This window comes from Pan troglodytes, chromosome 17 (genome assembly GCF_028858775.2).
Source record: "Pan troglodytes isolate AG18354 chromosome 17, NHGRI_mPanTro3-v2.0_pri, whole genome shotgun sequence".
In the NCBI taxonomy this organism is placed as follows: Eukaryota; Metazoa; Chordata; class Mammalia; order Primates; family Hominidae; genus Pan; species Pan troglodytes.
The window spans coordinates 66,541,492-66,569,436 of NC_072415.2; the positions used below are offsets into that span (position 1 = coordinate 66,541,492).

At 40.0% G+C, this 27,945-nt stretch overlaps 1 long non-coding RNA gene across 1 annotated transcript in view; it reads right to left on the reverse strand.

Annotated features, from left to right (window-relative positions):
- Positions 1–4,368: 4,368 nt before the first annotated feature.
- The window catches only part of LOC129137850 (uncharacterized), a 76,804-nt gene continuing 53,227 nt past the window's right edge, over positions 4,369–27,945 (reverse strand). The window contains exons 2-3 of the long non-coding RNA XR_008540696.2: positions 5,244–5,373; positions 4,369–4,697 (exon numbers count right to left, since the gene is read on the reverse strand). This is a non-coding gene — a long non-coding RNA (uncharacterized LOC129137850). The remainder of the gene's footprint in view (positions 4,698–5,243; positions 5,374–27,945) is intronic.

Here is a 27,945-nt window from a genome sequence, read left to right on the forward strand (position 1 = left end):
CCTTCCTCTGGTCATGCATAGATCTTTCAATCTATATCCCTACCATAGAGGACATGGCTCTCTCTAAAAGCAAATCTCTCTCATACCCAAAAACTAGCTCCCTCTTTGCTGTCAGTGACTGCTCAATGTGCTCTAACATCCCAATTGCCCATTCAACCCACACTCAGTGGGTTATTTTCTGAACACATACAAACTATATGAAAATAATAATTTTCTTAATGCCCTTTAGATATTTAGCCTTGTCCCCAGATAATATTCTACCCACATAACAAACCCCTGCCCATTTTAATTGGTTTTCCTAATATATTTAAAGATTTCACAGTATACTGGCATAGAGGAAAGAACCTGGGCTTTGAAAGCAAACAGACTTGGGTTCAAGTCCCAGTCAAATATCAACTTCTCAGGACATCAGTCTCCTTATCTCAAATAAAAAAATAAAAACTACTTCACAAGACAGTTGGTAGGAAAAATGAGGGAACATATGTTCCTATATAAGGTACCTAGCATAGTGTTTGACAGATAGGAGGAGGTGTTTTAAACTTAGTTCTGTGACCATTCCTTTCTCTGATTTTTTTTTTTTAAACAAATGTTGGCATGCATGGGTATGTGTACACACACACACACACACATCTAATATAAACCCAAACTCCCTAGACTGGTACCAAATTAAGTTGTCTCTCTTCTGAGCCACAAACCCTATTTCTTATTCCTTTTCTGAATGCAAACACTAGTGATGAAATCTCTCTTCCCCTAAGCTCTGCAGCCATCCTCTCTTGCAAACTCTAGATGTATATAGCCTCTCTATTCCCACTGATAAGATGCTACCATGTGTTTTGGTCACTTCTTGACTTAACAAATGTAACTGTTGTCCAGATGGCCTATCCTCCCTCTGTGCTTCTCAAGTCTAGTAAATATTAGAGACTGCTGCCAAGATTCTCTCTCCCTCTGGTCATTCTGAACCTAGTTCAAATCCCTACTGTTGCTTCATAACAACAGTTATAAAATTCATTTTTTACAGAATTCAACATATCCTAAATCTGAAATGAATGCAAAATTCTCCCTCAAATGTGTTTGGTTACTTTTATTGTTCTGCTAAATGTTTACTTTGTTCATCTGTTTCTACTCCTTCCAACTTTTTTATTTCTCATTCTTTACCCACCACTTGGATTTTTCCATTCATGCTGCAATCATTTGAAAGTCCTTTCCACAACTCAGGTTGAAATTTAACTGCCGTTGTGACAGTGCAGGAAGGTCAGACCTTTAAGGGGTGATTAGGTAAAGGATTAATGCCATTATTATGGGAATGGGTTAGTAATCTCAGGAATGGATTTTTTATATATATAAAAAAGGATGAATTCAGCTGGATTTCCTCTCTCTGTCTCCACGTGCTCGCTTGCCCTTCTGCCATGTTATGATGCAGCACAAAGGTCCTCACCAGATGCTGGTGCCATGCACTTTGACTTTCCAGCCTCCAGAATAATGAGCCAAATAAACTTCTATTGTTTAGAAATTACCCAGTCTCTGTTACTGTGTTGTAGCAGCAGAAAACAGACTAGGACACATGCTATAAACTTTTTTTTCCTCATCCAAAACTGTTCCTAAACCACCATCTTAAAAGCTAATGAGGCTGGGTGCAGTGGCTCATGCCTGTAATCCCAGCACTTTGGGAGGCTGAGGCAGGCAGATCGCTTGAGGCCAGGAGTTTGATAGCAGCCTGGCCAACATGGTGAAACCATGTCTCTACTAAAAAAAATAATAATAATAATACAAAAAAATTAGCCTGGTGTGGTGGTGCACGTCTGTAATTCCAGCTACTCAGGAGGCTGAGACACGAGAATCACCTGAACCGGGGAGGCAGAGGTTGCAGTGAGCTGAGATTGCACCAGTATTCTCCAGCCTGGGTGACAGAGTGAGACTCTGTCATAAGTAAATAAATAAATAAATAGCTAATGATACCTAAATTGATATATCTATTCAAAGGATACTGTTGGAGCCGTTAAAAGAATAAAGCAGTTATTCTAGTGTAGAGAAATCACCCAGATATACTGTTAAAGAGGACAAAAAAGTATGAAAAAGTGTGTTTAGTTTGACCCTTTTAATGCAAAAAAAAGTACATCTGTGTGTATGTACGTACACACACACAAAGAAAGAGTCATATTTGCATATGTTTCTGCAAGGATACACAAGACTTTAAGTGTTTACCTTTGAGAAGAGGGACCTTTTTCTACTATTTGAATTTTCTAGCTATGTACCTTAATTACTTTTTATTCTAATGTCAGCAAGCATTATCTGGGCAGTAGGATGATGGGCAATTATTGCTTCTTTTTTATACTATTCAACATATTAATATCTAAGAAATCTTATATTTTAAAAATAAAAGTAATGATTTCCCCACTCCAGAGGCTTGAGCCTGGAAAGGATTGTTAGAAGAAGCCAACACAAACCCATCACAGCCCCTATGCTGAGTGCACTACTTATTTCAAAATGTCACAAGTCCTACATCATGTTCAGCACTGAGCTGGAAAAATAGAAATGCACTAGGGACAAGTGCACTGAGAACATAAAAATGAATCAAAGACAGTGCCTGTTCTCAAGGAGTTTCTGTATAAACAATGGAGTAATTTCTACAATCAAGGCGAGACAAGATGCTGGAGGAAACCTCTGTGGCACAGCAAGGACAGACTCAGAGGTAGTGACTTTCAGTTGGGCCCTATTTCAGTAAGGATGAGCCAGGCTATGCAGTAATAATAAATTGGCCCTGAAATCTCAGTGCCTAGCACTATCAAAGGTTATTTCTTGCTCCTATGAAGACTACTGCAACAGGCTGTGCAGGTCTCCATGTTTTCTGCCATATGAATCTCAGGACAGTTTGCCATTGGTAAAATGGTTAACAAGGTAAGTTGATCTTTGGGAGCCTTTCACACTTTCTTTCTTCTTCAGTACAATTTTTTCTTTCTCCTCACTATTGAAAAGCAGCGTTCTTCACATCCCTTTTCTCCACCCAAGGAACCCAGCTCTCATACATTTGACTGATGAAGCCCCCTCCCTTATAATTGCACTTCCTCCCCCATCCTTCAGACTCATCCAGTGCACCTTCCTAGAGGCAAAACTTACCTGAACTGTGTCTTGTTCTCAGCTATTTGAGGAGTGTGATACAACACACAAATGTAGAAACAAATGGATAAGAAACAGAGTCCCACTGGAAAAAAGCCTGCCAACATTAGGAATCAAATACAGAAAAAGTATTAATTAGAAGTGAATATCCACTCAGGGGGACTCATGCACCCTCTCTGAAACAGTTCCATGCTCCTCATTGTGACATTAGAGGCAAAGATCTGCAAACATGAAGGTGCTGTATTGAGCTAAAATGAAGCTGCGAGAATGCATCTTAGAAGACCCTGACACCCACTGTGCTAATTCTCTATTGTACCCTCCATATCCATACTCTTCCCTTCTTTAACCTGCTCTAGGTATAGAAAAGTTCTTTGTAGATTACAGCACTGGTCTTCCTTGCCATCTGGCTTCAACCAATGGGACTAACTAGCAGGTAATCAGAGGGCAGGAAAAGAGAAAGTTCATGGTATTCATTTCCTCAGGTTTTTCCCTGCCTTGCTGTGGCATGACAGTGGCTACAGTCCCCTATTTAATGCCACACTCTGGTCAAGTGGTCTCTTTCCCATGGCTACAACTCTCGTTAGGTTTGTTCCAGGAACAACCATCTCCTTTTATCTCATCAAGCCTAGATGTGGCAGCAGCTTCCCACTGTTGCTGGGACCTCATCATCTTTTGTTGGTTTCTGCAAACTTGTTCTCACCTATGTTGAATTATCCCTTCATTACACTCTTCAATTACCCCTTAAATGTGCCATCTGTCTCCTGCCAGTCTCCACCAAAGCTCAGCTCTTCAGCCTTCCTCAAGACAAGGGACTATACAAGAAACCCAGAGAAGCCAGGTCAGCCCTAACAAGCAGCCTCAAAACAAATTCCTCTACTGAAACTTTTGTCCACTATGAGTGGGAATTCTTAAATGGTGTATCAACTATGGAAAATAGTATGGCATTTCTTCAATAAATTAAACATAAAGCTGGGGGCAGTGGCTCATGCCTGTAATGTCAGCACTTTGGGAGGCTGAGGTGGGAAGATTGCTTGAGTCCAGAAGTTCAAAACCAGTTTGGTCAACATAGCAACACCTCATCTCTTAAAAAATTAAACATAAAATTACCATAATTACCAGCAATTGCACATCTTTTCAAATAGGTATTTGTACACACATGTTCATAGCAGCATTATTTACAATAGCCAAGAGATGGAAGAAACCCTAGGATTTATTTATTTATTTATTTTTATTATACTTTAAGTTCTAGGGTACATGTGCACAACGTGCAGGTTTGATACATAGGTATACATGTGCCATGTTGGTTTGCTGCACCCATCAACTCATCATTTACATTAGGTATTTCTCCTAATGCTATCCCTCCCCCAGCCTCCCACCCCACAACAGGCCCGGGTGTGTGATGTTCTCCACCTTGTGTCCAAGTGTTCTTATTGTTCAGTTCCCACCCATGAGTGAGAACATGCGGTGTTTTGTTTTCTGTCCTTGTGATAGTTTACTGAGAATGATGGTTTCCAGCTTCATCCATGTCCCTGCAAAGGACATGAACTCATCCTTTTTTATGGCTGCATAGTATTCCATGGTCCCTAGAATTTATTGATGGATAAATGGATAAACAAAATGTGGTGTTTATACACTGGAATATTATTCAGCCTTTCAACATGAGTTTTGGAGTACATAATTGGAGTACATAATTTGGAGTACATAATTGACCATTTTAACCATCATTTTTAAGTGGTATGGTTCAGTGATGTTATGGTTTGAATGTTTGTCCTGGGACATTCAAACCATAACATTCAAACAAAAAATTCAAACCACAACATCACTGAATCATACCATTTTCAAATGATGGTTAAAATGGTAAATTTTGTGTTATGTGTATTTTATCACAATTTAAAATAATTTCTAAAAATTCCTCTGCACCATGTTATAAATAAGCTTTCTTTAGCTAGAGCAAGTATCAAGCATGCTTAATTCAAACAATTCACTGCATCAGCCAGGACAGGAGGTGAACACATAAGCTCTCATACAAGCTTTCACCAGGACTGGAACCCAAACTGGACTAAAATGTGTCATGCCAGGGAAGCCAGAAACCAACAACATGTTGAACTGCCAGAAACCCAAGAACATACCTATTCATACACAAGGCTCTGCCCCCAGGCAACAGAAAGAACTGATTTCCATGTTCTCCTCCAGCACCCTGGCTTTGAGGTTGAGCTCCATGTTCTCAAAACAAGGCAGTCTCTTTGCTTCTTCCTCTACCTGGGTGAAATAAAAGCCAGGGACAGCTGAACCAAAATGACTGGCTTTAAATTTTTTTTTTAATGTTCTGTAGCCACCCTGGTTAATCCTTCATTTCCTGAAATATATGATCTCCCCTGTTCTTATCCTGAAGCTCATGCTGCCATCACTAGTAAAACTGGGACATTTGGAGCCTGACATATCTCATTACACAATGTGCACAAAAGGTCCAGAGTAGAAGCAGTGTGAGCCCACACCTGGTCTTACCTCCTAGGGTGAAGCAGGGCTATAAATGCTCAGCTCTAGCTATTGGGAGAAACTCCCATTAGGCAGACAGTACAAAGACAAGCATTTGTCTCATGCAGTGAGTCTCAAAGTGTGGTCCCTAAGTCACAGCATAAGCATCACTTGGGAACTTATTAGAAATGGAACTTAATAGGCCTCACCCTAGATCTACTGAATCAGAAATTCTGGGAGTGGGTCCCAGACATCTGTGTTTTAAAAAGGCCTCCAAGTGATTCTGATGCCCCCTTACTGTGGGTCTCAAACGTAAGTGCCAGTGGAAGTGCAAATTCCCATGCCCAATACCAGAAGGACTGATTTAGTAAGTTAGAGGCATAGTTGAGGAACAGTGTTGGAGACCAGCAAGTTGTATATAACAAGTCCAGCAAGAGAAGGTAGCTAGTAGACAGGCAAGCTTAGCAGTGAGGAATCAAGAGACAGACCTTATTCTGTAGATGTTAGGAAGGCTTGTAAGTAGTAACAGGGCTCTAGTCCCCAGCATGGGGAAAAATCCCAGAAATCCCACCACAAAGAGGTGGGATGGAGTCAGGGGGACGGGTGGAATGTTGAAGAGGAAAAATAGAAAAGATAAGGAAGACCTAGATAAGTCAAAGGGACCTAGAAAGGTTGTCAGGTCAGGCATACAGCCATGGAGGACAAGATAGAGATCCAGCCACCAAAACTGGAAACACAGTTCCCAAAATGTAGTCTGAAGACATATTAATTAACCCCAGAGCAGAAGAGTGAGCCAAGCCACCACAATGACAAATTCAAACTCCTGAGTGAGCATGCTGGCCCTTGCCATGGGGAGGGGGTTGCCTGGCTCTACAGGTGGGATTCACCTGGAAAGAGAAGTGTGGAGATGGGGAGCGAGCACATCCTGAAAGAGACGGATGCCCGGGGAACTGATAAGTAACCAAGCTCCAACTTAGCACTGGGAGTCTCACGAGGAATGTGTAGCAGTTTCTTTGCAGCCTTAACTAAAACACAAGTCGCTTATGTTCCTTTAAAACATTTTCACCAGGCAAAAAACCAAGGTAGTTAATCACACCCTTAATAAACAAGGTAAGTTATCATGCCTACACAGATACCCCTACTCACACCCAAACTGAGATTTTATATAGCATTAGCAAACATAAAATCTTCCAAGAGAAGTGGAGATTAGGCATGATGAGCGTTTTCATTCTCTCATTTTCCCCTCAGGTCTGCCTCCTTCTCTATATTCCAAGTCACAGTGGGGAATGCCAAGGCAAAAACAGTCTTGCTTCTCAAGTAAGCTCTTTCATGCAGATCGATTCTCCTTCCTCTCCCAGTGGTTGTTCTCAACTCCCACATCCTTCCAGATACCCTGAGTCCTAAAATAACCCTTGTTACATCATCACAAGTCAGTTATGTATATAATACAAGAAGGTTTTTAGTATAATTTGATGAACTCTATTTTCATGGTTTCTTTTTAGAACTATTAAGTAATAGTAATGTAGCAATACCTTATGTATTATATACTGCACACACACACACACACACACACCACACATATACACACAGAGGCCCCCTGCTGACCCTCACTGTACAGGAGGGGACTCCTAAAGTTGTGATGTCTTAACCTAAAGAGTCGGAGCTCCAACGGAAGGAGTTGGAAATACTTTCCCAGCCTAATTAGGTGGAGAACAGAGACACAGAGAGCTTTAGACGCCTTCAAATTTAGTTAAAAAGGAAGTCATTTTCTTTTTCAACTCTAAACTCCTGAATTTCAGAGCAGCTCTGTGAAAGCCTCCAGGCCCTATGCCTGTCAGGAAGGCTATTTGGGGTATTTATCCTTTGCCACACAAAATGATTGTCTCTGAGCCATCTTAGAGAGAAGAGAGGGAGTTGCAAAGTGTTTTCATCAAACAAACACCTCTTCATCTCAAAGAAAAACAGAAAATGCTAGCCTATGACATAGAAGTTGCATCACCGTAATAGATAGATCATGTTTCTGTGCTTCCAGAATTGTGGGGTTAATTTTGGTGAAAAATCCACTCCAAAAAGCATACCAAACACAGCATCACCAAGAAAGGGCTCCCTCCTAGGCAGCTAAACTCCTGGAACGCTCAAGATGTCTAGATTGAAGAGGCAACCGATAAGAGACCTCCCGTCCCTGCCATGCCCCAGGTTGTCTGCCTGGAGAAGCGGTGAGGGAGTGATATCCATCAAGCCCAAATTGTTGCGCAACGTCCATGACAGCATGATCTTCACGCAGCATCTGTTCCTTCCTGTCAGTGAGTGCGGATGATGAACTACCAAGGACACTAATATCTAATTGCTACTTTTAAATATCTGGGATTGGCTTTGAGGACTCCTCCATTAAAAGTGGGAAAGGACTAACACCAAACCAAGCCCTGGGTAGATTGTGAAACAAGGGCAGATGTCTTGGCCTTTGACTGTCCTCTTATTGCCATCTCTTCTCCATCTTTTTCCTTGCCTCTACCCAGCTATATCCCACCTTCACCTCGCTTATGCAGGGACCTACGGACCTTAGCATTACTCCATCCTCAAGCACTTCAAACATACACAGCACAAGTAATGGTTAAAATGGCAGAGAATGGCGGTTAAGAGCAGTGACTGTGGAGCCAGAATGCCTGGGTTTAAATCCTGCTCCTCTGCCCACTGGTGCTATGATGTTGGCAAAATCCTCTGTGCCCCCGTTGTCCCGTATTAAGCTACGGACAATCATAGTAATAGTATCCACTAGGGTTGTTGCAAGGATTTTAAAAGCTGACATTTTTAAACATGTGTAGTGAGCACTCTGTAAGTTCTTGCTAAATATATAGCAACATGTGTTATCAATCAAGGAGCACTAAGCTGGCACCTATCAGGTGCCTTATGGGGGAACAGGTGCTATGGAAGACATACCTGAGTGGGATTCTAATGTAGCCTGAGCACGTGCCAGTCATGGAGCATTAAAATGGACACTCATTTCCTATAAAGATGGCAAGTTTCCTTCATCACCATCAGTGTCTTGGTCATGGATATTCATGCAAATTCTGTTTCTCTGCTTTGGTCCTGAGTCTTCACTGTTATTCTCTTCCAGAACAGACCTCAGGTTCACTCTTCCCCCAAAGCCAATGAAGAAGACATTTCATCATCTAGGACAGGTATGGTCTAGAGTTTGCAGGGGCAAGAAAGGGCAGAGTGTGACAAAGCATGCACACTCACAGCCATTCTCTTTCCAAACCTACCCTCTTCTCACCACCTCACCTCCAGTCACCTCTCCTGGCTTTTCATAACACCTCCTTTTCGCAAAGGGGCATTTCACCGAAAACTAAGCTTGAAGACAGAACTAACGTCAGCATGTCAACGCTCTGTGTGGAAGCTAGTTCCTCTATGTGCAAACCACAAACAGCGGATGGGTCTGAACACTTGCCATGTGTCTAGGCCAGACTAGGCCTTGCATACATGGTGGTCACCAACCATTCTTCAGTGAGCTCTAGAAGACAAAAGGCCAGCTAAACCATGTGGAATCGCCTTGACAGGCTTGGGGACTTCAGAAGACAGAGGAATAAATAATAGTAGGGATAATCAGCACAATCCCTGTGTGAGAAATGGGCTTTAAAGCTTGCCTAGGATGGAGAAAACAGAGACCACCCTAAGAGTTAGGGACAGAATCTGGGTTGCATTATGGATCATAGCATGTTTGTGGAAGAATAAGACCAGCCTACCCATGGTGGAGAATGAAAGTTAGGAAGGAGTGGGAAGACAAGATGGATCGAGAAGGTTGGCTTCAGTTTACAAAGGGCCTTTGAAAGTTCACCTTGGGAATCTAGATTTGATTTAGTACTAAATGAACAAGATATTTTTTTTTCTACTAGCTCTCTTAGAAGCTAGATAAACATATTCCCTACCTGGGCCACTGGGAAAAGCTATTTCTCTAGTAGCTCCCATCCTCTCTTTTCTGCTCTCCCTACATTCATCCTACCAGGCCCATTGCCTCACCTGGACTTTTGTAAAAAAGCTCGTAACTGGCCTCTCACCTGCACCCGCTGCTTGTTCCAATCCATCCCACATTAGAGTTGTCAGGTTCATCTCCCTGAAGCCCAGCTCTCATCAAAAGCCTTCTGTAGCTTTGCACTGCCAATTAAATTGCACTCAACCCCTCATTCTTAAATTCAAGGCCATTCTGGCTCCAGTCTCAATTTGCTTTTCCCATCTTTTATCCTATTTCTTCATATGTAGTCAGGATAGATCAGACAGGGGCATTTTCCCATCTCAACCTACTTGACTGCATGTGGTCCTCGCCCTGAAATGGTCTTCCTGGATGCAAAACTGAGCAGGACATAAAGCAACCTGAGATCATGGAGACAGGTATAGTCTAAGCAGAGAGTGGGGTGAAAGGGAGCCTCAGGCAGTAGCAAGGGGCTCTACTACCAGGTGTGTCTGTGTCCAGAAGGAGGCACTGGCAGCCTAGTAGTTTTGAATATGAACTTTGCAATCAAGTAAACTGGATTCATGCCCTAGATCCAGCATGCCATTGCTGTGAGACCTTACATAAATTACTCTAGCATTCTAGGCTATAGTTCCCCCATCTAAAAAGTTAGGCTTATAATAGCATCTTCCTTGGAGGGTTGTTCTGAGGATTAAATGAGATAATATGCATAAGCACTTAGCATAGTCCTAGGCAAATAGCAATAGCTAAATAAGTGCTAGCATTGTTTGAAGCAGACTCACTGCAAAGTGATTGCAAACAGGCAGGTACATCTCTAGTTCCAAATATCTTCATATTTATCATTCCTCTTTTCTTCCCTCTTCCCAAAGTGAAGCCCCTCTGAGTTCTTTTAGGATCTTCTCTTCTTGCATCTTCAGTCTTTAGCTGTCCATTAGTATGCTCTTTCTTTCCCCCACAAACATCTTACCTCCTTGACCCTATCTAACCCCACACTTTCAAGGACTTTCCATACATGTTTTGTAGCACCTGAAATGTGCAGACTGAGTGAGGGAATGAGGTTTAGAGCTGCAGTTCGAAGGCAAAGGCAGGATGGAAGGTGTGGATGTGGAAGATGTTAGCAGAAAACTGACATCATTAAAATAGATGAAGTTTCTGAAGAGAGAAAACACAGAAAGAGGAGTAGAAACTTGAGAAATGTGCACCAGGAACCAAGATGCCTGCGAGGAAAGAGAGGTTTCTCCCACCTTTGGTCTTCTTGGTTCCTCTTAGTGCCCTCCACTCCCTTACATGTATTTGGCTGCTACCAAGGTACTGTTCTTGGTGCTCCTGTCCTCTCTCACTGTGCTCCTCTGGTCATCTCTCCTTCTGATATTTACCCAAATGTACAGCTTCATCCTGAAGTACCTGGCCTAGAAGTCTAACAGATACATGGAACACACCCTCCAATATTGTGTCTTGAAATGCAGTGAAAGAAAAAAGAGAGGCAGTGAGTAGTGTCCAACTTAAAATGGTCTTTTAAAGCAACCTACAGAGCAAATCTAATTTTCTGTGACGTTGCTCTATCTTCAAATGTCATGAAGATCCAACAGAACTCCAAATACAGTCTTTGGGTAGTGGATTGGATTAGACATTGTGTATTTCTTCTATTTGTAAAATGAGCACCATGCAACCCCAAAAGAGGAAGAGAGTCAGCAATAACCTATTGTGGCTGGATTGCATGGGCAAAAGAGCAAAGCCAAATATGGCAATCTCACCAATGTGCCCAGCCCTCAGATCTCTTATAGCCCAATACTTTGTGATATCTACTTTTTAAAACTGAGGCTATGCATGCATATTTACAGTAAAGTATATTGATCTAAAGAATACCAACTGATAAATTTTTGTGTATGAATACATCTGTGTGGCTACCACACAAATTAAGATACAGAATAATTTCAGCCCCCCAGGAAGTTCCCACATGCCCTTTCCCAGTCAATACTGCTCTCCTGTCTGCCAAGTAACCACTCTTGTGACTTTTATCATCACTGATTACTTTTGTCTACTCATGATCACTTAAATTGAACCATACAGTATGAACTCATTTGTTTCTAGCTTTTTTCACTCAAAATAATATCAATTCATCTGTATTTTTGTGTGTGTCAGGAGTTTGTTCTTTTTACTGCTGTGTAGTATTTTGTTGTATGAATACCACAATTTATTCATCCATTCTCCTGTTGATGGACATCTGGATTGTTTCCAGTCATTTGTTATTGCGAGTAAAGCTACTAAGAACATTCTTATACATGTTATGTGTTGTTATGCATGCACTTGTTTCTCTGGTGTATATATCCAGGAGTGAAATTGCTGGGTCATAGGGTAGGCGTATATTTGCCATTATTAGATATTGCCAAATGTAGTCCAAAGCAGCCACACTATTTTATATTCCCACCAGTAGTGTCTGAGAATTCCAGTCATTCCACACATCCATTATGGCCAAATCTTACTCCAACTAACTCCATTTACAGCAAAAGATTTTATGGCTTTTTTGTCCTATGAATTTCAGAATAAGTTTTTCTTTCAAATGTCATCTCTATTCTAAAAGGAAGACATTATTACACGAACATCTCATTTCATCCACCAAAGAGAAAGAAGTTATTTTTTTTCCCACTGCTTCAATTCTACAAAGATCTCTTACTAACAGGCATGTACCCATAAAGAAAAATAAACAGAAATATAAATTGGTAAAGTAAAAACCTGACTTACAAAACTCCTGGCTTAGGAAACTGTTTTAATTTGGTACACATCACTGAGACCATCCACTTACCTATCTTAGTTAAATAATGCCATTTGGCAAATAGCAATTGTCTCAGAAGATATCATCACTCATATAAGAGCAGACATCTAGCCAATGTGCCAGAGGAAGGACTAGCAAGTCTGGTTCTCAAACTGCCCTGTAAGACACCCCCATGTGGATTTCGGCATAAGTGGGCTTTTTGTTGTCATTAGGAGTTTTCCTCCCCCTGGCTGTTCAGAAGTTTCGATGAAATTTTTGTGATGTTTCTAATGAAAGATGGTATTTGCTTATCCACCATTGAAGGTATTTCCTCGGCAGGAATGCTGTCAAACATGTTGCATTCACAACATGACACAAAGTATAAAAATCACAGAGAGACTAATTACTGGAAGAAAATTACACCAAAAGACCTATTTCCTCATGATAAAAATGACAGCCTGGTGCCCCGTTACCTGGCCTTTTCAGGCAACTAGGCTGTGCAACATGGTTCTAGTGCTTTGCATTACAAACCACGGTAGAGGAAGGAAGCACTTCGATCCTGTAAGCAGCTCAGTGAGAAATCAAGGTGAGCTGTCAGTTAAGTGAGGTCTAATTATAAGTCTCATTTCCAGTATTTATGAATGTGACAGACAGTAACCGGGGCTTACAGGCGGCTATACATGGGACCGCTTAAGTCCTTCTCTCTTTATACCAACATCTGAATTATCTTGAAGCTTTGACATTTAGGGCCGACAGCCCAGGCCTGGCCCAGCCAAAACTGTGAAGTGAGGCCCACCCCTCTTTGCTCACTGTGCTTTGGCTGTTCTCATCACCCACCTCATACTAAAATGGTCTCTTCCTCCCCCCATCAAAAACCTGTTTAAAGAGATAGAAAGTAGTCTTTTTCCTCCTTAAGATCCTAAATCACTTCAAATCACTTCTCTTCCAATCAAAGGTCACATGTTGTATTATTCCATTTATATGAAATGTCCAGAATAGGAAAATGAACAGAGGCAGAAAGTAGATTAGTGTTTGCCTAGCACGGGGAGGGTCGAAGGGAAAAAGGGTGACTGCTAATGGGAATGAGGTTTCTCTTTAGATGGTGAAAGTATTCTAAAAAATATTGTGGTAATGGTCACACACATCAGCAAATATACCAAAAACTACTGGATTGTACATTTAAAGTGGGTAAATTGCATGGCATATGAAGTAAATATCAATAATGCTGATTTAAAAAAAAAAAACACTTAAAAAAATCTGTGGGTTTTTTTCCCAATGCAGAAAATTGCAAGCATCCAAGAATAGGTAAGAAATTTGGGAAGTAGAGAGTGAGCAGGGAAAAACAGAAACCCTTCCTGTTCCCCTGAAATCACCCCTATAGGTCAATACTGCTAATTATGTTAGAAGAGGGGAATCCTGCTTGATATTAATCAATGCCATTCATACTTTTTAAACCCATGACTGTTTTGATAAATATAAATGTCTTATGACTTCTTCTGAGAAATTTGAAAGTCCAAAATAAGTTAAATGTTATGATTACAGGTAAGTCGAAGAAATTATAGCACAGTCTCTCAGAGACAATGCTGTACTCTCTTCACTCATTCAGAATCATGAGACAGAGTAAGCACTGAATTATGTTCCTAAAACATGTAACTTTCTCTTTATATCATATTATGTCAGAGCTGGAAGACACTGTAGGATGCTCCCTTTATCTTTAAAGATACTAATCTGCCAGACGTGCATAGGAACTTAGGGTTCAGACTAAACAAGAGGAGGAAAGGGGCCTTGAATATGGTTGGGAAGGGCCAGAGGGAAGAATGGATACTGGCAGTTGTCAAAGGGAAAGAATAGGAACTACTGGGGATTACTTGCTGGTAGAAGAGCAAATTTGAAAAGAAAGGGGTCTGTAAGTAGAGGCAGAGATTCAAGCTCGGATATGACCATTCCCTCTGATATTATTCATTGAGAATATATCACTCAAGCACACCCTACCCTTCTGGGAGAACATGGAATTTTACATTGTCTGTAATTGATGGTATTACAAAATTGTTATTTTTATAGGTATGATAATTTCGGTGTAGTTATGCTTTTTAAAAGAGCCCTTGTCTTTTAGAAATGCATACAAAAATATTTATAAATGAGAATACTAAATATATGGGATTTGTTCAAATAAATCCAAATAACTTCCCCTATAAGAAGCAGGAGGGCATATAGGTTAAAGAAGTTTGGGCATGAGCTAATAATTGTGGATTCTGGGTGGTGGGTACAGGGAATCCATTATATCATTCTGTATACTTAGATACATGTTTGAAATTGTCATAATAAAAAAAGTTTTCAACCACATGGAGTATCTGAGACAGGATTTCTTCTCCTGCCTTAGAAAACCAAAAAATATATATATATATGAAACAATTCTTTTCAGACATTGAGTAACAAGCAGTGTATGGAGAAAAATGAAGTGAGCCCTACAATTGCCCCAGCTCATTGCCGGGAGACAGTGTCCATGTGGTAGTACAGAAAGGAGGAACCCAAATGAAGCTCAGCATTCTCACTACAAGGTGGAGACAGAGATTGGAGCTGAGGGAGGCCAAGGTCTGTAGAATGTACAGGATAGGGTACTGCAGAAGAGACAGCCGCACAGAGAGCGACAGCATGCTCCAGAAATCTGAAAAGCTGTCCCTTGTCTGCGCATGCATGAGGGGAAACTATAGAAGGTCAGTGAAAGAAACACTGGAAAGCAGTAGGTTGAAGAACTCCTGAAGCTCACATGGGGCTTGGTATTATTTGTGCTTCCAGCAACCAGACTGTGGAATACACGGAACATAAGGTAGAGTGTTCAGAAAGATTTTGCCTTAGTAAGGAAGCTAAATTGACCCTAAACTAAAGGCAGATTCAAATCTAACCAGTCCTTGAAAGGATCAGATGGATTTTAAGTATTCCCTTTAGGCCTAGTGTTCCATTATTGGAATGCTAAGCATGTGGGAATTATTTACATTCTACTGCTCAAGGTCACCACCAAGGTTTGATTGTAAAAATTCAAAAAATTGCAATCTCAGGCATAAATGGGTTAACTAGGTGCCACAATAAATCCAACATGTTTTTTAAAAATACAACAAAACCCAGGATCCAGCAAAGTAAAACTCACAATGTCCATCACCTAATCAAAAATTACCAGAGATGCAAGGAAGCAGGAAAATATGACAATATCCAGGAGAAAAGTCAGTCACTAGAAACAGAGCAAGAAATGACAGAGATGATGTAATCAAGGGACAAACATGTTAAAATAGGTATTGTAAATATGCTCCAAATGTTTAGGAAGGTAGAAGAAAATATGAATAGGATGAGGAGAGAAATAGAAGATGTAAAAAGAATCAAAGGAACTTCTTGAGATGAAAGCTACGTATCTGAAAATTTTAAATAATACACTAGATTGGAAAATTACTGAAGAAAATTATCAGTAAACTGGAGATATAACAAGAGAAACTCTCCAAAATGAAGCACAGAGGGGGAAAAAAGACTGAAAAAAACTGAACAGCGTATCATTGACCTGTGGGAAAATTTCAAACGGTCCAACGGAGTTCCAGAAAAAAAGAGGGTGAAAGATAAAAAGTATTTAAAGAAATAATGGCACAAATTTTTCCAAATTTGATATAAACAATAAACTCACAAATCCAAGAAGCTCAACAAACCCCAAGGAGAGTGAATATGAAGAAAACCACACCAAAATCTCACCAAAATAAATTGCAGAAATCCAGGGGTAAAAAGAAAATCTTAAAAGAAGCCAAATTAAAAAGACACATTACATACACAGGAATAAAAATAAGAGTTACAGCAGATTCCCGCCAAAATCCATGCCAGCCAGAAGGCAATCTAGCAACATATTTAAAATACTATACTGAAAGAAAAAAAAAAAAACCTGTCAATACCCCAAAAATATATTTCAAAAATGAAGGTGAAATGAAGGCTTTTTCAGACTAACCAAAACTGAGAGAATTTATCACAAGCATCCCTGCCTTACATGAATTTTAAAGAAAGTTCTTTAGGCAGAAGAAAAATGATACCAGATAAATACCAGATGGAAATTTGGATCCACGCAAATAAACAAAAAGCGCCACAAGTGCTGTTGTTATTCCCCCCTCAGATTCACTCCTTCCTCTTTGTCTCTGATACCTACTCCCTCTATCTGCAAGGCCACTCCTCCCTCCGTGAAACTCCTGCTCATGATCTCGAAATGGCTTAAATGATAGTTTCTCAGCAAAGCCTCCCTTACGTTGGTGACAGGACTCCCTCTTACTTATCACTGGGAGTAGCACAATCACTGTTGAATGAATTAAGTTTGGATGGATGGGATCCTGAATGGAACATGTGCAAGAGCAAGTCTCTGTCCATAGTCACTCTTCATTCATTTCTTCACTCACCCATGTAATATTTTATGCAATGACCTATAATTCATCAAGAAAAGAGAAAGATGATCTGTATTCCACACATGAAGAACAACCTGGCATTTTCAGCAATTCTCCAGTGATACAAACCATAAACTCATTGAGTGCATACTTTGTACTATTTAACACAGAACTGCACAGCAATGAGGCTCACTGAGAAGTGGATGAGGTTAATGGAGAAAATGGAGTCAAAGTAAGTAAAAATCTGCTCCTTTGTTATAGTCAAGTTGAATAAAACACACACGTTTTCATATGAAGTTGAATGCTCTCTTTTAACTCTCTATTTTATCTACAGTTGTGGGTTTAGTTTGTATCCAGGTTAAAGCTTTAACCCACTATTTTATTCCTTTATTTTAAAATAACAGAAATATTATGAGGTTAAAAAAAGCATGAAGTTCAAATCATATCTCTACACTATTTATAAACTTGCTTCTCATTTCCTTTGCTCTATTTTTCACTTAAAATATTTGTCCAAGTAATTAACACCCTATTTATTTAAATATGTAATGACTACATTTACTTTTGGCCAGTTCATGAGAATCTCAGAAATAAAATACTAGGCAAAAATTGCTAGTTAACATTTAAAAGAATTTTAATTTCCATGTTTAAAAAGTGGAGATTATAATCTACTTAAGAGTTTGCTAGTAGTTATTGGAAATAGCTTTTTCTATTTTTTTTAGAAAGAATTTCTTACATACAACCCCTATCTATTCTAAGTCAGTTTCTTTTTGAAAGCAGAAAGCCAATCTTTATTTTTAAATCTTTTTCTCTTTATACATTAAGTAGTATTGCTGTCACATACAAATATTCAAATGAAATGCTTTGCTATTTTTAATAGCTTTCAGATTATAAACTATTTTAATAATAACGTATTTGGTTTGTAGCAATGAAAGCTTCAATGGGGCAGGAACTTTTGTCTGCTTTTATTGTTCTTGTTATTGTTGACTACTGAATCCCTAGAGCCTACACAAGGATTTGGCACAGAGTGAAAGTTCCATAAAAGCTGGAGGAATGAATGAATGAATGAATGAATTGTGTCCAGCCTGTGGCAGCCTCAGAATCTTTCCTGGGGCCCCTGTTGGGCCACCAGCCTTTGGAGTTGTGCTTGGAAGCAATCTCTGGCCATCTGTTCTCCCTCATTCTGTCCACCTGATCTTTCTGTGTACAATATGTTAATTTATTTGATGATATTATCTACCTTTGTGTAATCATTTACAAATAAACCCCAAAGGTTTCTGAGAGGGGAAAATATTGCAGTCTCTCACATATTGCTAAGAGACTTCACATACTCATTGGGCGCTCATATTTCCCCACGACTTTCAAAACAGTCACATTTCACACCACCGTTGATTCTGCACTCAAATCCCATCCCAGGTTTGGGGTACTGCTTCTGGTTTGTTCTTGGAGGGCTTACCTTGAGAGTAACCCACAGCCAGATGATGGTCCAAACTGAAGCTTCCCAGGCCAAACCTGAACCCAGTCTAAACTCTAGAAATGCAGGTTGGGGGTATCTAGCTACCCAAATCCAGTGCTTTTTTGTAAAATCTGGGTGGCTCACTGATCTGCCAGGATCAGAGAAGTTCCACAGACAGGGAAATTTCCCTGAGTCAGGATAAATGCCTCATAACCTCAAAATACACTAATCTCAATCCCAAATTCTCTCATGCAGGACCTTGCTAGACATTGAACCACAATGAGACTTGTCAGAGACTCTCTACGGGAAACGGCCACAGGATTTCTCACATTGTGGCTTACATCTGTAAGCATCGAGAAACCCTGAACATAGAAAGGATGTGTGAATAGCCTATTACGACAAGAATCTAGAAGACACAAATGGGTAGGAGTGAAGCAGTGTCTTCTTAAATGTCTGTAAAGCAGAATACCAACATTGTTTGAAACACTTTTCAAAGCTGCCTTTGATGTCACTTCACTAAATGGTTGTTCCAAACACTGTTCATGTTTTTAGTGTGATCATGCAACAAAAAATAAACTCATTTCAACAAGGCTATTTGGTTCAGGGGAGTCAAAGAGCTCTGGTCAAAGAAGATCCCTTTTTGCTGTGGTTGCTAAAATTCAGCCGTTTTATCGGAAAATATTTCCAAACTGTAAATAAAATAAACTTTTGAATAAGACACTTAAAGCCTCTATACTTTTAAAAAGTATCCTCCCATCTTTTAAATGCATTGCTCAGAGGAAATGTGAACATGCATCTTTTAGGGTTTTCAAAGCATTGGCCAGAGCCCCGTAGCATTTTAAGGGGAAAGAGCTCTTTTTATTATTCTGTTAAAAACACTTTTTTTTTTTTTTTTTTTTTTTTGAGACAGTGTCTTGATCTGACGCCCAGGCTGGAGTGCAGTGGTGCAATCTCGGCTTACTGCAAGCTCCGCCTCCCGGGTTCGAGCCATTCTCCTGCCTCAGCCTCCCAAGTAGCTGGTACTAGAGGCGCCCGCCACAATACCCAGCTGATTTTTTGTATTTTTAGAAGAGACAGCGTTTCACCATGTTAGCCAGGATGGTCTCGATCTCCTGACCTCATGATCTACCTGCCTCGGCCTCCCAAAGTGCTGGGATTACAGGCGTGAGCCACCGCGCCCGGCCTTAAACTGTTTAGATTTATTTATTTATTTATTTATTTTTGAGACGGAGTTTTGCTCTTGTTGCCCAGGCTGGAGTGCAATGGCACAATCTCAGCTCACTGCAACCTCTGCCCCCTGGGTTCAAGCGATTCTCCTGCCTCAGCCTTCCAAGTAGCTGGGATTACACTCATGCACCACCACGCCCAGCTAATTTTGTATTTTTTTAGTAAACACTTTTTATCATGTTTCCAAATCAATTGAATGCCGTATTTTTATAAACTTCCCTTAAAAGACAAAAAACTGGGTGTTATATATTCATATAGTGTGTATTTCACATTATACATTTTTTATACTTTTATGCAATCTACAGTGAATTTCAGCTAAATGAATATAAGGTGAAAGTCACAGGAAGTTATCAAAAATAATGACTACCATTTTATTCCAAAATTTACTTGCCTAAATGCTTAAAAAATATGCCTTTTTAATGATAAAATTCCCACAAAAAAGTGCATAGCATGAGAGTCTAAATCCACTTTCCAGACTTGCTTCCCCTGTAATATCTGTAATAGAACAATCCTGAATTAGCTGCTACTTTCCATAATTCTTGTCAGCAAAATCTATCAGTAGTTCTAACTCTGATTATACACGCTGGTAATGTAATTAAACGTGTTTTAAGCCTATCTCTGATGTCACAGTTTCAAATATAGCCACATAAATTTTAGCTATGAGTATTTCATACATAATTTATATATACAAATGTGTTTGCATGTGTACCTGGATTAAGTATAATAAATGTAAATTATATAATTTATATCTATATATGTTTAACTGTGTTTAGTTTCAATCAGACAATGGTTTGATATATATTTTTAATGAGGGAAAATCCTACTGCAATATTAAGATTTTGTGTTTTGCAGACTTCATTTCTTAGTATTTTTTTAATTAAAAGGACAAATACATTTCAATGTTCTTTTTAGTAAATGTTATGCTTCTTGTTCCAAAACAACCTTAAGTTTATAAATAAGAGTTAATGAATCCAAGAACCATGTTATTTCATGAGCTTGTGAACAAACAATTTAAAGTCAAACTAGAATTCTTTCCAAGTTGGATTTTCACATGATACAGTTTATAAACAAGTTTTGTAGGGTAGAGAGGCTGGTTTTGTCTTGTTTTGTTTTTCTTTATTTTTAAAAACAAAATTCAAATCCTGCCTTTGTAATGACTTAACTAACTGGATTTCTAACCCACCCCATAAATGGATGTGTGCTAAACTTGGGGGTTGCTCATGCCACCAAATCCTCACCCTGCACTTGTTTGGCTGTCTGAGAGCATTCTAGACAGGCACATAAAGGGTTTCCAGCATCACATGATGCTCCCTTCATTGAAGAAGAAGGGAGCCTGCATGGCATCCACTCCGGACACCTCCATCAGAAATCGAGCCTGAGAGAAGTCACACTAACCTTGGACTCCACCACACTGTAAATTGTCTCTTTTGTGATTGTGACAGACACTCCCCCAGATTCTCTCTTCCATACGATCACTTTATCCTTTCTTTCTCTGCTGCCAAACAGAGTGGAGTTCCCAGAGTTTTGACACCTTGTAAAGACATTCCAGTGGATTCTAGCACACCCAAACAGATGGTGTGAAAGGAATACAGGGGAAGAAAATGGAGACCTCTGCCAGATTCTCATGTATTCTAGGTAACATGGTGTTCCAGGAGGAGAAAAAATATATAAAAAGGAACTGATATCATTGTTACTGCCTGCTTTCTGAGCCAAGCCACCATGCTTCTGCCAAAGATAACAACGTCTTTAAGATAGCTACAAAAACTCCTAACATTATGTGAGGTAAAAGAGCTAGACCTATGAGGGGATATAAAACAATAATCTTTACTATTGTTATACTGTGTTACACTGACATTTACATAAAACAGATTTTTTTTTATTTTAACAAGGAATGACATCCAGATCAAAATAACATCTCTACTTCTTTTCCTTGTCCAGTGTGTTGGAAATCTCTGCTTAGCTTCCTCTCTGCAGCTAGCACAGACTTCCACAGATGAAGGCTAGAAACATGGGAACTAAGTATGTGAAATAAACATTAAAGAGCAATTAAATGTTTTTCTTCCCAGATACAACCAAATGTTTAAAATATATATATATATATGCACAGATAAGCACATGAAAAGACATTTAATGTCATTAGATGTTAGAGAAATGCAAATTAAATCTGCAGTACCATAGCGCTACACACCTCTCAGAATGTCTAAAATAGAAAATGTGATAACACCAAATGCTGGCAAAGATATGAAGAAACTGGACCTCTCTTACATGGCCAGCGGGATGTAAAATGGAAACAGTTTAAAACTTTGGAAAACAGTTTGGCAGTTTCTTTGAAAACTAATCATGTAACATGTATACAAAGCAGCAATTATGCTCCTAGGCATTTATCCCAGGGAAATTAAAGCTTATGTTCAGATAAAAATCTGTACACAAATGTTTATAGCAGCTTTATTAATAATAACCAAATCCTGGAAACAACCAGATGTCTGGTCAATGGGAGGTGCAAACTGTAGTTAAACAAACCATAGTGTGTCCACACCATGGCAGGGAAGTTGGTGTGGCTATAAAAAGGCAACAGGAGGAATCCTCCTGGTAATGGATGTGTCCTGAATCTTGACTGTATCAATGTCAATATCCTGGCTGTGATATTGTACCATAGTTTCGCAAGATGTTACCATTGGGGGAGACTGGTTAAAGGGTATATCAAATCTCCCTGTATTACTTCTGACAACTGCATATGAATCTATAAGTATCTCAAAATTAAGTTTAATTCAAATGTAACTTCTGTTAAAATTTAGATTTTTTAAATCTATGCCAAGATGCTGTTATGCCTATGGACTGAATTGTGTCCCTCCAAAACTGATATGTTGAAGCCCTAACTCTCGATGAGACTGTATCCAGAGACAGGGTCTTTAGGATGTAATTCAAGTTAAATGAGGTTATAAAGAGGCAGCTTTAATCCAGTAGGATGGTGTCCTTGTTGCCAGAGGGAGAGCCCTCACCAAAAACCAACCGCACTGGACTTTGATCTGGTACTTTTAGTTCTACAACTGTGAGAAAACAAATTTCTGTTGTTTAAGCCACCCAGTCTGTGGTATTTTGTTATGGTAGCCCAAGCTAAAACAGACACAAAGGAAAACATGGATATTTTGAAAAGATAAATTTGAAGACCGTAGTGATCCAAACAGGTTTTTTTTAAGCATTCACATTAAAATAAATTATGGAGTGTGTGGGGGGCGGGTGGGGGGTGTGTGTGTGTACACACATATATATTACATATAGACTATTTAAATTCAATGAAGAAAGTAGCTGCGTCTTGCCATGTCTTCATCAACCTACTCAAAAGCTCTAGATCAGAAAAAGGAAATTATGGGTGCTCTATCAAGGACATTATAATGAAAAGATGATACAGATAGCATTAAAGCAGTGATATGCAACCAGGCTGTGCGAAGACGCAATTATTTAAGTGCCATTCCCTGGTCATAAATGTGACTTTTCTAGGGGTTTTTCACTCTCTCATCCAATGTCCCTTGGGTACGGAGACATAAATTATTGCATGGCTAACCAAAATCAAGTTATGGAATATAATTTAGAGCTGGTATATGATCCACATAGATATAAAACCCATGCCCTTCACCTGATTGCCTTTCTGCTTGTCAGACATGCACATTTCATATTGAGAGACTTGAAAGACATATGATGAACCACATTCTTGCAAGTCCTTTGGTTCTTGAAATCCTCATGCAGATACTCACGCCCATATCCAATTTGCTACTCCTCACCTTTTCCCCAACTCTGGCTCTTCTTGATCTGCCCCTTTCCTTCTCCTATGTTCTTTTCCTCAGCTTCTCGCTAACCCCAAAGTTCTCCACTGACTCGTTCTCATCCCTCATCTTCTATACACAGGTCCTGCCTCCTATCCCACTCAATTGCCCCTGCTCCACCATGTTTTCTCTTCCTTGTATTTGTATCTCCTTACTCCATCGTTACATAATCCAGATCTCAGCCATACACAGGCTTAGTTAGAGAGGAAATTAACTGTTTCTTAAATAAACTCTACAAAATTTCATTAACGAGACTGTTTTTTTTTCTTTTGAATGACACATGACATTCCCCTCAATTCTCTAGAACACTTTTTACTCTGGGACTTTGGCCCAGAAAGGGTGGATGGGGACACACATCCAACAGCCTCCTGCCTTACATCTGTCTCCCTTCTCCTTTCTAAGCATCCCTCTACCTCTTTTTGTCTTGCTTAGACCTCTCTTATGTAAAACTTCATGGTTTTAAGCCTCTAACATAAGCATTATACCATACATTTTGGTTAGAAATACACAATACACACACACACACACACACACACACACACAACAGCAGCTGCAGCAAACTTATTTTCAGATAAAATCAATCAGTGATGATCATCTTGCACTACGACTGCTCCAAATTTCTGCCCCAACACACATTCCACGTATTCTAGGGTATGAAAAACCTATAGTACTTGGGGAGGTAGGGTGTGTCATGTAGGAGCCACAGTCAAATCAGTCACACCATTTCCACTAGAAAAAGCCACTCCTGTGTGATTACTCCCCTAACCATCAGCTTCAGGCCTTTGGCCTAGTCTTCAGTGGACAGAACCAAGCCAAAGGAAAGGAAAAATAATAATCTGGCATTTAGCACAACCTCTTTGGCACTGCAATGCCCACTACATCACCGATTTTATGTATTTATTTTCTGTTTCTCATTCAAATCCATTTTATAGCCTTCATGACAAAACACTCCAAACCAGATTCTTTTAGGAAACAAAATGACTGGTAAATCATTGAAAACATTAAAATTAGAAAACTAGACCACCTCTGCAACTAAACAATTTGTGTTTTTCACCCTGAGTCACTTTACCTGGAAAAGTAACTTGCACTATTCACCTGAGATCAAAGAAAAGCGATGCATTCATGACTTACAGGAGGCATCGTAAAGTTGAAAATCAATGACAAAATCTTTCCAGCCCTGGGCTCTCCTAAAAACAAAATGAGTCCCTGAGTGCTTAGACCACAGGCAGCCCTCACTAGTCAACTGTGAAATATGTTTTCTGTGTGGTTCTGAGAACCCAGTGTAGGAGCAATAGACTACTAAACAAGAGAGGTACTGATAAAATATCTCAACAATAAGAAATGATGTTGGCCGGGCATAGTGGCTCATGCCTGTAGTCCTAGCCCTTTGGGAGGCTGATGCAGGAGGACTGCTTTAGTCCAGGAGTTCAAGACCAGCCTGGGCAACATAGTGAGACCCTGTCTCTACAAAAAATTTTAAAACTAGCTAGGCATGGTGGTGCACCCCTTTATTCCCTGCACTTAGGAAGCAGAAGTGGGAGGATGGCTCATTTGTGGCCAGGAAGTTGAGGTGGCAGTGAACCAGGATCACACCACTGCACTCCAGCCTGGGCATCAAAGAGAGACCCTGCCAAAAAAAAAAAAAAAAAAAGAAAGTTGATGGTTGATGTCAGGATTTACAATTGCATGTGGGAAATCTAAGAAATTTGTTTGCCTATAAATGCCTAAAGGTTAATGTTTTAGTAATTTATTGTTGTTTAATAAATCTAATGGCTTAAAATAACAATTCATTAATCTCAAAATTTTGTGGGTTGGCTGAGTTCAGCTGAGTAGTTCTTCTGATCCACAATGTGTAGGCTGAGGTCACCCATGTGACCTCATGTGGTGGCATTCAGCTGGGAGCTGAGCTGAATTTGGAGAGTCCAAGATGACTGCTCATCTTCCAGGACCTCTTTCCTGTGACCTCTCATAATTTCATAATTGAGCACAGCTTCTTTATCTGGCAACTGAAGTGAGAGAGAGAGGCTGGAGTCAAGGTAAAAACTGACAGGACCATAACTGACCAGGTGTCACTTTTGCTGCAGTCTGTTGGTCAAAGCAAGTCAAGGCCAGATTAGATTAGAGTGAGGCAGAAGAATAGGATCTGGAGGCAGGGAACCTAAGGCCAATTCATGCTGACTTCCTAGAACTAAATCAAAAGGAAAACCCCAACTTTCCATGCCCACATGACAAAAGGACCAGAGGCTACTCCCTTTACACCTCCCCTCCTTTTTTGCCTGGGAGATGAAAAATTGAGAGTACCTCTGACTGGTTCCCTCCTGCAACCAATCAGGCTGTTTGCAGGCCAAGTCTTCATTTGCATAGGAGTATAACTCTGTAACTTCACTTCAGCCTCTGATTGGTCACTTTCTGCAAGCAATCAGACGTTTGCATAGGATGTAACTTTATAACTTCACTTGAACCTCTGATTGACTACATTCTGCAACCAATAAGACTGATCGTGGGCCACTACTTCATTTACATAGGGTGTACACTAAGTAACCAATGGGAAACCTCTACTGGTATTTAAACCCCAGAAAATTCAGTGAGCTGCTTGCTCGGCCCACTCCCACCCTGTGGAGTGTGCTTTTGTTTTCAATAAATCTCTGCTTTTGTTGCTTCGTTCTTTCTTTGCTTTGTGCGTTTTGTCCAATTCTTTGTTTAAGATGCCAAGAACCTAGACACCTTCCACTGGTAACAAGAGGGGAGAGGAAATAGACTCCACTTCTTGAAGGGAGGAGTAACATACATGTTCATAGAACAGAGAAACTATTGGCTACCATGTTTGGAGATAATCTGTCACAAATAGGCAGGAGGAATACAGACTACTTCTCCTGCAATAAGTGTAGCATATTAAAAACTGGGGTGGTTTTAAATGATCTTGAAGTCTGAGCAACATAGAAAGACCCCATCTCTACAAAAAAATTGTTTAAAATTAGTCAAGCATGGTGGCACACACCTGTAGTCCTAGCTACTCAGGAGGCTAAGTGGGAGGATCACCTGAGCCCAGGAATTTGAGGCTGCAGTGAGCCAGGATCATGTCACTGCACTCCAGCCTGGGCAACAGAGCAAGACCCTGTCTCTAAAAACTAAAAATAAATAATCTTGAAAATGTTCAGAAGCCAATAAAAATAACAATGCTTATTTTTTGCAAACAATATTATTATATATTTTCCCTAAGACTGTTAATAAGACCCACTTATTAACTTATCAGTGAGTCCCAAAATTTCTAGGATTAGAGTCATTCCTTTGGGTTATTTCACCTTCACAACTCCTGCCTGAAAATGCAAATGCCTCTGGCATTGATCTGGGACCAACCACTAAGGCCCTTGGGAGAATTTGAGATTAGAAGCTAAGTCCATGAGAGGTCTTTAAGGCAGTGCTTTTAGTCCACAATCCATGGTTGGGCTTTGGGCATCTGAAAATCCTTGAAATCACTTTCAAAATATTGTGGTTCAATGTGCATTTTTCATCAGTTTCTTAACTGATACCAAAAAGGTTAAAACTCGCTATTCTAAGGGTGTAATTACTAATAAATCTCACTAGAGAAAAGGCAAAGCTAACATCATTCTCTTTAGTAGAACTGAGTATGTAGAACTTTAGTGTTCCTTAATCGTTTGATATTCGTTACCTTTGTCTCTCTCCTATTAGATCTCAGCACATGGAAGGAAAAACCTTCTCTTTATATTTGCATCCCACAGTGGGGAGAATCATTCAGAGTCTTCAACATACACCCCGTCTAGGTCTTCAATCATGTTCCTTAGAACCCTTCTGGGGCTAATGGGGTCGAGGATGGAGCATAAGATGAAGGAGAGCCCCAGGAGGTGAGTACTTTTCCCATTCAAACAGAGCAACACCACTTTGACTCTTGATCTTACTATTCTTATGTATAAGTTTTCCTTTAAAGAATGAATCTTGAGGCTAAAAGTAAAGTTTGAGAACTAACAAGTTCGACTCCCTTATTTTTCCAAGTGATAAAATGGATTTAAATGTTTTGCTCAAAGTCTGGAGTCAGGGCTAGACTGGAACTATAGTTTCTGTTTTCAGATGCTTCATTACACAGTTTTCCCCCTGCCACCTTCCACTAGAGGCCTGATATGGTTTAGCTGTTTTGCCACCTAAATCACATTTTGAATTGTAGTTCCCATTATCCACATGTGTCACAGGAGGGACCCAGTGGGACGTAATTGAATCATGGGGGCGGTTACCTCCATGCTATTCTCCTGATAGTGAGTGAGTTTTCACAAGATCTGATTGTTTTATAAGGGGCTTTTTCCCTTTTGCTTGGCACTTCTCCTTTCTGCCATCATGTGAAGAAGGATGTGTTTTCTTCCCCTTCCACCATGATTGTAAGTTTCCTGAGGCCTCCCCAGCCATGGTAAACTGTGAGTTAATTAAACCTCTCTCCTCTATAAATTACCCAATCTCAAGTATGTCTTTATTAGCAGCATGAAAACAAACTAGTACGAGGCCTGAGTGTTCTCTCCCTGACCTTCATTAGGTATTTTCCTCTCAAGCCAAAATGTCCTGCAATCAGGAAACAGCCAGTTGACAAATCAGGAACCTGGGGAATTCCAGGGTGGACCTCTTCCTGGACCCAACACTACAGTGGGGCTTGGGAATGGGGGGAAGGAGAGCTCTGAGGAACCCACCAAAGAGAGTATCTTCAACCTGTTCTCATTATTAGGCCGTGA